Genomic DNA, 13,170 nt, shown 5'->3' on the forward strand with positions numbered 1-13,170 from the left:
GTAATTTTATATAACATTATGTGGAGTGATGAAGCTTCTTTCAAATTATCCGGCCATATTAACAGACATAATTGTATTTACTGGTAGAATGAGAACATGCATTTAACATTAGAGCAACAACTAAATGAGCCTGGTGTCAATGTTTGGGGTGGTATTTCAAGTTTTGGTGTTTTTGGACCAATATTTTTTGATGGAACAGTCACAGGAGATAAGTATATCGAAATTCTAATGAATCAATGACCTTTATTTCCAACAAGATGGGGCCCCTCCACATTATTCAAGAGTGGTAAGAGAGTATTTTGATGAAACATTTCATAATAAATGGATTGGCCAAAGAGGCCCACTTGATTGGCCGGCACGTTCACCAGACTTGACCCAAATGGATTTTTTCTTTTGGGGAGTAGTCAAGGACAAAGTTTATAATCGAAAACCAAAAAGTGTGAGTGATTTGAAAAATTACCTAAGAGATGCATTTCAAGAAATTAATACCCAAAGAGACGTGTGCAAAAAAGTTTGTTGAAGCGACAGGCAGACTTCAAAGCTGTGCAAATTGTAATGGAAAACAGTTTGAGCACCTGCGTTGATAAAATTTAAGGGCTTTTGTATTATTGTTCAGAATATCTAATTGTCAATGTTATGCTTGTGTTAGTAAATATAATTTTATATATAAATCAAAATAAATGTTATTATTTTCTGTCCACCTACTTTTGGACCACCCTGTATAAAGGAAAGGGTATGGTACTCATCAGAGAATGTTTCAATAATCTGCCTCAGCGTGTTTCCCCAACAGGTCATCAGGAGGCTTGATACAGGGATGATAATTCATGATGTTCAGCATAGTGTGCCTAATAGCCAGGTGTCCATTTTTAAATATCCCACTTCATCCAAAACCCCTCCCAGACTAGGAGACCCATTCCCATTCCTAGAGGTGAATTGTCATGGGATATACAGAATGGAGTCTGTCTACAATAATATACTGCACCTGCGCTACTTCTCATGAGCTAGAGGTCCAATAATGTCCATCCCCTAGTGTGCACGTCCGGAAGTGATGCTCTTTACACTGAAACGCCTGATAAACTGATTGCCGCCACGCCACTCGTACCCGTGACTGCGCATGTCCGTAGTTATGTGTTCCACGTGGGAGAACTTAATGGCCTATATGTGTCCGGATCAACACCCTTGTCAGTAGATAAAGTAACATAAGGTTAGAGGGTTTCTGTTTGCCTGTGTGTTGTATCCTGTCACCTGATTACAGGGGCATAATGGGGGCATCATACATACTGAAAAAGGGGCATAATGGGGGCATTACACTGTGTGGGGGCATCATACATACTACATAGGGGGCATAATGGGGGCATTACACTGTGGGGGCATCATACATCCTGCATAAGGGGCATAATGGGGGCATTACACTGTGTGGGGGCATCATACATACTGCATAAGGGGCATAATGGGGGCATTACACTGTGTGGGGGCATCATACATACTGCATAAGGGGCATAATGGGGGCATTACACTGTGTGGGGGCATCATACATCCTGCATAAGGGGCATAATGGGGGCATTACACTGTGTGGAGGCATCATACATCCTGCATAAGGGGCATAATGGGGGCATTACACTGTGGGGGCATCATACATACTGCATAAGGGGCATAATGGGGGCATTACACTGTGTCCCCGGGGACATCATACATCCTGCATAAGGGGCATAATGGGGGCATTACACTGTGTGGGGGCATCATACATCCTGCATAAGGGGCATAATGGGGGCATCACACTGTGTGGGGGCATCATACATCCTGCATAAGGGGCATAATGGGGGCATTACATTGTGTGGGGGCATCATACATCCTGCATAAGGGGCATAATGGGGGCATTACACTGTGTGGGGCCAGTAAAGGGGTCCTGTACTATGAGAACAATATGTTTCCTCCCTTCCTGTCTCCATAGTTGGGTCTTAATCTATTACAGGAAACAGAACAGAAACCTTATGATTCTTATAAAGGGGCAACACAAGACCCCAAAAGAGTCTCGGTGCTGAAGGGGTTAATGCCCCCTGCGCCCAGTAATGGGGTCTCCACATACCTCCACCTGCAGCGCCGCCACCACATATATGGCTGCTCTGTGCGCACAGGACCTGTGATGAGGTCACAGGAGGGGAGGAGTCAGGGGTCACATGATCAGGGGCCTCAGTGGATGCAGGACTCTGCTGTGCTGGTTGTCATGGTGCTGGATGAGCTGAAGGTTATGTGTGGGGTCAGGAGGGGTTTACAGTGTGGATGTAGCAGAGCCGCGTGTGTACGAGGTGTACGGAGCAGAGCCGCGTGTGTACGAGGTGTACGGAGCAGAGCCGTGTGTGTACGAGGTGTACGGAGCGGAGCCGCGCGTGTACGAGGCGTACGGAGCAGAGCCGCGTGTGTACGAGGCGTACGGAGCAGAGCCGCGTGTGTACGAGGTGTACGGAGCAGAGCCGCGTGTGTACGAGGCGTACGGAGCGGAGCCACGTGTGTACGAGGCGTACGGAGCGGAGCCGTGTGTGTATGAGGCGTACGGAGCGGAGCCGTGTGTGTACGAGGTGTACGGAGCGGAGCCGCGTGTGTACGAGGTGTACGGAGCGGAGCCGCGTGTGTACGAGGTGTACGGAGCGGAGCCGCGCGTGTACGAGGTGTACGGAGCGGAGCCGCGCGTGTACGAGGTGTACGGAGCGGAGCCGCGCGTGTACGAGGTGCACGGAGCGGAGCCGCGCGTGTACGAGGTGCACGGAGCGGAGCCGCGCGTGTACGAGGTGCACGGAGCGGAGCCGCGCGTGTACGAGGTGCACGGAGCGGAGCCGCGCGTGTACGAGGTGCACGGAGCGGAGCCGCGCGTGTACGAGGTGCACGGAGCGGAGCCGCGCGTGTACGAGGTGCACGGAGCGGAGCCGCGCGTGTACGAGGTGCACGGAGCGGAGCCGCGCGTGTACGAGGTGCACGGAGCGGAGCCGCGCGTGTACGGGGTGTACGGAGCGGAGCCGCGCGTGTACGGGGTGTACGGAGCGGAGCCGCGCGTGTACGGGGTGTACGGAGCGGAGCCGCGCGTGTACGAGGAGTACGGAGCGGAGCCGCGCGTGTACGAGGCGTACGGAGCGGAGCCGCGCGTGTACGAGGCGTACGGAGCGGAGCCGCGCGTGTACGAGGCGTACGGAGCGGAGCCGCGCGTGTACGGGGCGCACGGAGCGGAGCCGCGCGTGTACGGGGCGCACGGAGCGGAGCCGCGCGTGTACGGGGCGTACGGAGCGGAGCCGCGCGTGTACGGGGCGTACGGAGCGGAGCCGCGCGTGTACGAGGCGTACGGAGCGGAGCCGCGCGTGTGCGAGGCGTACGGAACGGAGCCGGGCGTGTGCGAGGCGTACGGAGCGGAGCCGGGCGTGTACGAGGCGTACGGAGCGGAGCCGGGCGTGTACGAGGCGTACGGAGCGGAGCCGGGCGTGTACGAGGCGTACGGAGCGGAGCCGGGCGTGTACGAGGCATGCGGAGCCGGGCGTGTACGAGGCGTACGGAGCGGAGCCGCGCGTGTACGAGGCGTACGGAGCGGAGCCGCGCGTGTACGAGGCGTACGGAGCGGAGCCGCGCGTGTACGAGATGTACGGAGCGGAGCCGCGTGTGTACAAGGTGTATGGAGCGGAGCCGCGTGTGTACGAGATGTACGGAGCGGAGCCGCATATGTACACCCTCATCCCCATTCCTGGTATGCATGGCCCCCTCATCCCCAATCCTGCTATGTATGGCCCCCTCATCCCCCATCCTGGTATGCATGGCCCCCTCATCCCACATCCTGGTATTCATGGCCCCCTCATCCTGGTATGCATGGCCCCCTCATCCCCAATCCTGCTATGTATGGCCCCCTCATCCCCCATCCTGGTATGCATGGCCCCCTCATCCCACATCCTGGTATTCATGGCCCCCTCATCCCCCATCCTGGTGTGCATGGCCCCCGCAGACCCAATCCAATCCTGGTATGCATGGCCACCTCAGCTCCAATCCTTGTATGCATGGCCCCTTCAGACCCAATCCTGGTTTGCATGGCCTCCTCAGATCTAATCATAGTATGCATGGCCTCCACAGACCCAATCCTGGTATGCGTGGCCCCCTCATCCCCAATCCTGGTATGCATGGCCCCCTCCTCCCCAATCCTGGTATGCATGGCCCCCTCAGACCCAATCATGGTATGCATGGCCCCCTCAGACCCAATCCTAGTATGCATGGCCCCCTCAGACCCAATCGGGGTATGCGTGGCCTCCTCAGACCCAATCCTGGTATGTGTGGCCCCCTCAGCCCCAATCCGGGTATGTGTGGCCCCCTCAGCCCCAATCCGGGTATGTGTGGCCCCCTCAGCCCCAATTCTGGTATGCGTGGCCCCCTCAGCCCCAATCCTGGTATGAGTAACCCCCTCCGCCCCAATCCTGGTATGCCTGGCCCCCTCAGCCCCAATCCTGGTATGCGTGGCCCCCTCCCACCCAATACTGGTATGCGTGGTCCTCTCACACCCAATACTGGCATACAGTACAGACCAAAAGTTTGGACACACCTTCTCATTTAAAGATTTTGCTGTATTTTCATGACTATGAAAATTGTACATTCACACTGAAGGCATCAAAACTATGAATTAACACATGTGGAATTATATACTTACCAAAAAAGTGTAAAACAATTGAAAATATGTCTTATATTCTAGGTTCTTCAAAGTAGCCACCTTTTGCTTTGATGACTGCTTTGCACACTCTTGGCATTCTCTTGATGAGCTTCAAGAGGTAGTCACTGGAAATGGTCTTTTTTTTTCAGTATGTCAGCAAAGTTTTTGGCACCGGTTTGCTGTTCAAAATAGTTACCTACAGGCCAGGTATTTAAAACTGTGGTTTTAGCCATTTGTAGTGAGCGTGGAAGATATTGTCGTCCATTTAAAATGGACAAGATGCGTGGCAAGGGAAGGGGAACTGGACGTGATGGTGATGGTGCATGCAGAGGCCGAGGCTGTGGGCAAGCTGAAATTGTGCCACAACAAACACCCTTCTCGCCTGACCTTCCTGTCCCAATTCCTAGGGGACCGCAGCACACCACTACTGAACCCAGAGCAGTGTCAAAAGGTTGTTGGTTGGATAGCGGATAATGCTTCCAGTCACTTAGCCACCACAATCACCCTGTCTTCCACACGGTCAAGTCTCAGTAGCCGTGAGTCTGGACCGCATATTCCTCACCCTGATCCTCCTTCCTCCCACCATGCCGAGTGCCCAGAGACAAATGATCCCACACTTGGACACTCTGAAGAGCTGTTCACTTTTCCATTTATACATTCAGGCCTCTCGCCCGGTCCACTTGAAGCGGGGCAAAAGGAGATTGCATGTAGCAATGTCAGAATATTTGAGCAGCCACGGTCACACGAAGGCAACGGTGGGAAAGTGTCACAAGAGGTGGACGATAATGAGACACAAATGCCAGAAATTCAGGAGGAGGACCAGGGTGTGGAAGTGGAAGACGAGGTGGTGGATGATATAGTAACTGACCCAACCTGGCAGGAGGACATGGAGAGCAAGGACAGCAGCACACAGGGGGAGGGAGGCAGATCACCCAACAGGCAGGAAGAAGCAGTGTGGTGGCCGCAGACAGAAGGCAGGCATCCGTTCCCCGTAACACCAACACGAAGGAAGTTGCCAGTTAGGTCTTCCCGAGTCTAGTTGTTTTTTAAAGACTCTGTCGATAACCCCAAAAAGGCCATTTGCACCACCTGCCAGGCCAGCCTCAGCAGGGGTGGCAAAATTAGCAGCCTGACCACCACCAGCATGATCAAGCACATGGCAGCAAAGCACCCGACTTTGTGGGCCGAACCCCAGGGTCCAGGAAGAGTGTCTGTGGGTGGCACTATTGCTTCTTCCGCTGTTGGGCATGCAAGCCAATCCCCTGTCCATGGTGCATGCGAAAATGCCTCCTGCCCTGCACACTCTCAAGAAGCAGCATCAGGAAGCACGTCCTTGTCCCAGGGCAGCGTTCATTTGTCTATACCCCAGTCCTTGGAACGCAAGCGCAAATACACAGCCAACACCCCACAGGTCACACTACTAAAATTCTCACATTTCACGACTGCTTGCTCTCGAAATGTTGCCTACTAGGCTCGTGGTGACGGAAGCATTCCGCAACCTGATGGCAGCGGCCGTCCCTCGGTACTCGGTCCCGAGCCACCACTATTTCTCCCGGTGTGCCGTCCCTGCATTACACAAGCACGTGTCCCAAAACATTAGCCGTGCCCTCAACAGCGCATTTACTGGGAAAGTCCACCTAACCGCGGACACGTGGACAAGTGCTTGTGGGCAGGGATGGTACATCTTGCTGATGGCACACTGGGTTAATATAGTGGAAGCCGGGACCCAGTCGGACCTTGGGATGGAACACATCCTCCCGACGCCAAGGATTGCGGTCCCTAGGTCAATCAGGGTTGCCCCCACAGTCTACAACTCCTACACATCATCCTCCTTAGCCTCCTCCTCCTCTACAGCCTCCATCTCCAAAATGACCACATCAGTCACAAGCTGGAAGCACTGTAGCACTGCCTTGGCCATGCGGCAACAGGCTGTGCTAAAGCTAATACGCTTAGGTGACAAACCACACAATGCTGAAGAGTTGTGGACAGCTCTGAAAGAGCAGGCAGATCTCTGGCTCACACCGCTGAACCTACAGCCAGGCATGGTCGTGTGTGACAATGGCGGAAACCTGGTGGCGGCTCTGAGGCGAGGCGAACTCACACACATACCATGCCTGGCCCATGTGCTTAACCTCGTGGTTCGGTGGCTTCTCAAATCCTACTCAGAGCTGCCGGATCAGCTTGTTAAAGTATGCGCCGCCTGTGTGCCCATTTAAGAAAGTCACCTACAGCTTCCGCTGCCCTTGCCATGTTCCCACGCGTTGGACCTCTACACTGCAGATGTTGGGATGGATTTGTGAGCAGAGGAGGGTAGTTGTTGAGTACCAGCATCAACAAGGCAGTCGGTATTCAGTTCAGACTCCACACATAAGACCTCAGGAGTGGACATGGATGTCAGACATATGTACCATCCTCCAAAACTTTGATGACTCCACCAAGATGGTGATCTCGCTTCTCTGTCATCTGAAATGCTCTCTGCTCACAATCAAAGAGGATGCATTGCAGGCGGAGCACGATGAGATGGAGCAAGGAACCATACAGGGTGATTACACACAGCCCAGCCTCATCTCATCTCTCATCCCAATGTGGATTGGGTGACAATGAGGAAGAGGAGGAGGAGGAAGAACAGGAGCTAGTTTCATAGGCTATAGACGGTACTACCTGCACAGCTGTCATACCGTCTGTTCAGCGTGGATGGCCAGAGGACTGAGAGGAGGAAGAGAGCATGGTCAGTCATCCTCTTGGTGAGGACACGGAAGCCTTTTCTGTTAGCAGTCTGGCACGTATGGCTGAGTTTATGTTATGCTGCCTTTCCCATGACCCTCGCGTTCTCAAAATTTTGGGTGACAGTCATTACTGGTTGGTGACACTTCTAGACCCACGCTACAAGGAGAACTTTATATCTCTTATTCCTGAGGCAGAACTATTAAAAAAAATCCCATCTGAAAACGCTGGGGGCAGGGGTCACAGTTCGTTGGACAACCAAGGAGTACAGGCGAAAGAGACACAACTTCAATCCAGCAGAGGCAGGGGAACAGTGTCAAAGTTCTGGGAGAATTTTCTCAGCCCCTCCCATCGCACAGGCCCTGAGGCGCAGAGTACTCTCACAAGGAGTGCAAAGTTTGGGAAAGATGCTGAGGGAGTACTTTGCCGACCGTACCAACGTCCTCCGTGATTCCTCTGTGCCATATAATTATTGGGTATCCAAGCTGGATATGTGGAATGAACTGGCTCTCTATGCCTTGAAGGTCCTGGCCTGCCCTGCCGCCAGCGTTTTATCAGAGCGGGTTTTTAGTGCCACTGGTGGAATTATAAGTGATAAGCGCATCCGCCTGTCAACTGAAAATGCTGACAGGCAGACTCTTATAAAAATGAACAAGGGCTGGATTGGGCCAGACTTCTCAACACCACCGAATGATAGCAGCGTAACATAAACTCAAATCCAGTGTCTTTTCTTGAGAGGTGTATTCCCATGCACCTCCACACCCACACATGGGTATACGCTTCCGGATTTTGGCTATTTGCTCTTGTCCTCCTCCTTCTCCTCATCCTCCACCACCATATCACCAGGGTGACCGTGGTCCGTGATGCAACATCCACATAATTTTTTTAAAGGGTGTTTATGATCAGGGCCGGCGTCAGCACCCGGCGCACCCGGGCAAGTGCCGGGCCCTGAGCAGGCAGGGGGGCCCACTGGCGGTCGCGCACCCCGCCGGGCTATGGGCGGAGGAGAGCGGTGTCAGCGCCCGCCCTTCTCCGCCGCTTGCTCAGGGCCCCGGCAGTCGGATACTTACCTCTCCCCGTGCCTCTGCAGATCCGCTGTCTTCCTGCTCTGCGCTCCCTGTGACGTCTCAGGTCAGAGGGCGCTGTGACATCTTTCCACCAAGCCATCACAGGGAGCGCAGAGCGGGACGACGCCGGCAACGCTGGAGTCCGGACCCGAGCAGCGGGCAGCAGGTGAGGAGGAGGGAGGTGAGTATTTTGATTTTTTTTTTAATGTATGGAGGCATGGGGCATAATATGGGGGGTAACATTCTGCATGGGGCATAATATGGGGGGGGGTGACATCTTGCATGGGGCATTATAAAGAGGGGGGGGTGACATCCTGCATGGGGCATTATAGAGAGAGGGGGGGTGACATCCTGCATGGGGCATTATAGAGAGGGGGGGTGACATCCTGCATGGGGCATTATAGAGAGAGGGGGGTACATCCTGCATGGGGCATTATAAAGAGAGGGGGGTGTGACATCCTGCATGGGGCATTATAAAGAGAGGGGGGGTGACATCCTGCATGGGGCATTATAAAGAGAGGGGTTGGTGACATCCTGCATGGGGCATTATAGAGAGAGGGGGTGACATCCTGCATGGGGCATTATAGAGAGAGGGGGTGACATCCTGCATGGGGCATCACAGGGAGCGCAGAGAGGGACGACGCCGGCAACGCTGGAGTCCGGATCTGAGCAGCGGGCAGCAGTTGAGGAGGAGGGAGGTGAGTATTTTATTTTATTTTTTTTAATGTATGGAGGCATGGGGCATAATATGGGGGGGGGGTGACATCCTGCATGGGGCATAATATGGGGGGGTGACATCTTGCATGGGGCATTATAAAGAGAGGGGGGGTGACATCCTGCATGGGGCATTATAGAGGGGGGGTGACATTCTGCATGGGGCACTATAGAGAGAGGGGGTGACAGCCTGCATGGGGCATTATAAAGAGGGGGGTACATCCTGCATGGGGCATTATAGAGAGAGGGGGTGACAGCCTGCATGGGGCATTATAAAGAGGGGGGTACATCCTGCATGGGGCATTATAAAGAGAGGGGGGGTGACATCCTGCATGGGGCATTATAAAGAGAGGTGGGGTGACATCCTGCATGGGACATTATAAAGAGAGGGGGTGGTGACATCCTGCATGGGGCATTATAGAGAGAGGGGTGACATCCTGCATGGGGCATTATAGAGAGAGGGGTTGACATCTTGCATGGGGTATTATAGGGAGAGGGGGTGACATCCTGCATGAGGCCTTATAAAGAGGGGGGTACATCCTGCATGGGGCATTATAAATAGAGGGGGTGACATCCTGCATGGGGCATTATAAAGAGAGTGGGTGACATCCTGCATGGGGCATTATAAAGAGGGGGGGGGTGACATCCTGCATGGGGCATTATAAAGAGTGGGGGGTGACATCCTGCATGGGGCATTATAAAGAGAGGGGGTGACATCCTGCATGGGGAATTATAAAGAGGGGGGTGACATCCTGAATGGGGCATTATAAAGAGGGGGGTACATCCTGCATGGGGCATTATAAAGAGGAGGGGTGACAGCCTGCATGGGGCATTATAAGGTGGGGAACAGCCTGCATGGGGCATTATAATGGGGGGGACAGCCTGCATAGTGCATTATGTGGGGGGAACAGCCTGCATGGAGCATTATAAGGTGGGGGGGGACAGCCTGTATGGGGCATTATGTGGGGGTAACAGCCTGCATGGAGCATTATAAGGGGGGGGACAGCCTGTATGGGGCATTATGTGGGGGGTAACAGCCTGCATGCAGCATTATATGGGGGCCAGTATCCTGTATGGAGCTTTATAAGGGGACCAGTATCCTGTATGGAGCGTTATATGGGGGCCAGTATCCTGTATGGAGCTTTATAAGGGGACCAGTATCCTGTATGGAGCGTTATATGGGGGCCAGTATTCTGTATGGAGCCTTATATGGGGGCCAGTATTCCGTATGGAGCCTTATATGGAGGCCAGTATTCTGTATGGGGGCCAAGTATTCCATATGGAGCCTTATATGGGGGCCAGGATTCAGTATGGAGCCTTATATGGGGGCCAGTATTCCATATGGGGCCTTATATGGGGGCCAGTATTCCATATGGGGCCTTATATGGGGGCCAGTATTCCGTATGGGGCCTTATATGGGGGCCAGTATTCCGTATGGGGCCTTATATGGGGGCCTGTATTCCGTATGGGGCCTTATATGGGGGCCAGTATTCTGTGTGGAGTGATTCGCTGGTTTCTGAGCTACTGTGGAATTTACAATAGATATCGCTCATGTAATGTAAGAAGTGAAATCTTTGCATTGTACTATATATATATATTTCTCTGCGGTATCTGTGCATCATGAATCGTGGCATGTATTAAAGGGGCCCACTGAAACTCTTTCGCCCGGGGCCCAGAAAAACCTGGAGCCGGCCCTGTTTATGATGCCCATAAAAAAAAATTTTTATACAGTATGTTCATGTATACCCCCCAGGGGTAAATGTTTGTCGGCCCATACACTTAGTGCATGGCATTACAAGTATAGGAGGTCCGCTCCTTTCTAATAACATTTTTTTATGAGGCCCTCCTCCACGTCTCTTCCAAGGGGCTTTGGAGTGCCTCCCAAATTTTGGGAGCCCTTGCATTCACTGCATAGGCAAACAATAGGAGACCCACTTCCTAATAATGGGAACATTGTTTTCAGGAGACCCTCCTCTAAGTCTCTTCAAAGGGGTATTAGGGTGCGTCTAAATTTTGGGCAGCCCTGCCACTCACTGCATACGCAATAACAGTATAGGAGACCCACTCTTTAGTAATGGGAACAATAAAACATAGCCGGCTAATGGCTCTCTAAGAATAGTGAAGGCCGACGACTGGCCCTTTAAGAATAGTAAAGGCCGCCTGATGGCCCTATAAAAATAGGCTTTGTGACTTTCAGAGTCCCTCCATCATAAATGAAACATGATGCGTCTGATGATATCTCACACACCACATGGCCAGATAAGGTTGTAAAATGTTAAAATGACATTACCTATTCTATGGGGCAGCTCAGATCACCATTTTTTTTCTCAAAAATGATTGGAGAATAATAGTTGCAGAGAAAATAAATGCATTGCATACTGATGTCATACGGATACACGGGCGAGAAAATATCGCATTACACATGGATTACCATACGGAGAACTCGTGCGACTCTCATCAGTGAAAATCGGAACGATTTTGTCTACGTGTAGTGTGACTCCGGCCTGAAGCTTCTGTTCTGCTCCTATAGTCTCAGAGATTAACAAGAACACATCCATCACAATAAGACTTTATACACACAAGACTTGTGTTATTGCGGAAATTTATACCTCAAACTGTGTTTTCATTTGAACTTTATGTCTATATCCATATATAGATGTACTGTATATGTATATATATAGATAGCTGTATATTTACATATATCTATGTGAGGACACAGCATTTCTTCTTAATTCTGCCAAACGCAATGTTAGTCAGTGGGCACAGGGACAGGAGCTATTGTCAGTGACTCTAGTTGTAGATGTAATTAATTGTTGGAATCTTGAATGGCTGCTGTGTACGGATTATAGCGCCCCCTACAGCTTATTGTCCTGCTCTCCTTGTGGAACAAAGGCACATGCTAACTGACCCATTGATCATTGTTAGTTTCCTGTCTACCTATTGTATTAGTGCATTCAAGGTTGTTCTCATGCAAATATTGAAGGACTGGCTATGAACACTTGGACAATGAGAGACGACCTTCTCCCAATCCTGTTGGAAAATACCTGACTACAAGCTGTGACCAAGAAAAGTAGGATCTGCCTCTTTTCCCACACACTCTACAGCAAGCCACCGACCAGCTGGAGGAACACAGATCTGCTCCACTGACCATCACTGAACCCTCAAAGACACTGGAGAATCCAGGTTGGGGACAATCAGGTCACCTGGCCACATACCTCACTGCACTCACTCAGCTTCCTAAGCTTGCCGCTACCTCCTCCCTGGTTGCCGGCCAGAAGTTGGGGTAGTCGGCCCTGGATGCTCCAAAGTCACAGCTGCTCAGAGCCAGTGGAAAGGTGAGACTATGTCATGTGCACCATCTCATGTACTTGCTGGGGCTGTACTGTATGTGACCGGCTGGTGTTGGTGCAATAAATTATTGCCGCACTGTGTTACCCTCACCCTGTCTGGTCTGAGTAGTGTCCTGCCCACGGGAAAGGAGAGCGGGCGTTCAGTGGGGTGAGCCCTGGTCCATATGGTTTTCTAAAGATGAGACCACCCACTGACCCTCATGTCTCCACACTATCTATTTATTATATTTCAAAATGTTTATGAATTTCTCTATAAAATGATCTATGACAATGATTATATAATGTACATTGTGGACCATTCAGCCTCAGATGCAGAGTGTGAACATTGCCAAAAATCTATATTGTACATTTAACTGAAATAAATGATACAATTCATCAGAAATGTTAACCATTTAAACGGTTTTCGAAAAGTTCCAGATAAATATGAACAAAATGTAAATGTTCATTGATAAGACGTGAATTCAGCGGGTCGGTCCTGAGGGAGTTTACATCCCAGGTAGGAATTCAGGGGATCTGGGAAGGGATTTCGCACCATATGAACAACACTGGATGGATGGGCCCAGATAACCCGGCATCCAGGCTGGAAAAGATCCATACGCTGGTTTTCTTCGATTCCTATATGAAAGAAATAAAAACAAATATT

The 13,170-nt window shown here is 51.6% G+C and overlaps 1 pseudogene; it reads right to left on the reverse strand.

Moving 5' to 3' along the window:
* The window catches only part of LOC141215255 (uncharacterized), a 75,373-nt pseudogene extending 73,207 nt beyond the window's left edge, over positions 1-2,166 (reverse strand).
* Between the last annotated feature and the right edge of the window lie 11,004 nt (positions 2,167-13,170).

Source organism: Phyllobates terribilis, unplaced genomic scaffold (genome assembly GCF_046119375.1).
Source record: "Phyllobates terribilis strain yellow unplaced genomic scaffold, ASM4611937v1 Scaffold_235__1_contigs__length_3068650, whole genome shotgun sequence".
Classification (NCBI taxonomy): Eukaryota; Metazoa; Chordata; class Amphibia; order Anura; family Dendrobatidae; genus Phyllobates; species Phyllobates terribilis.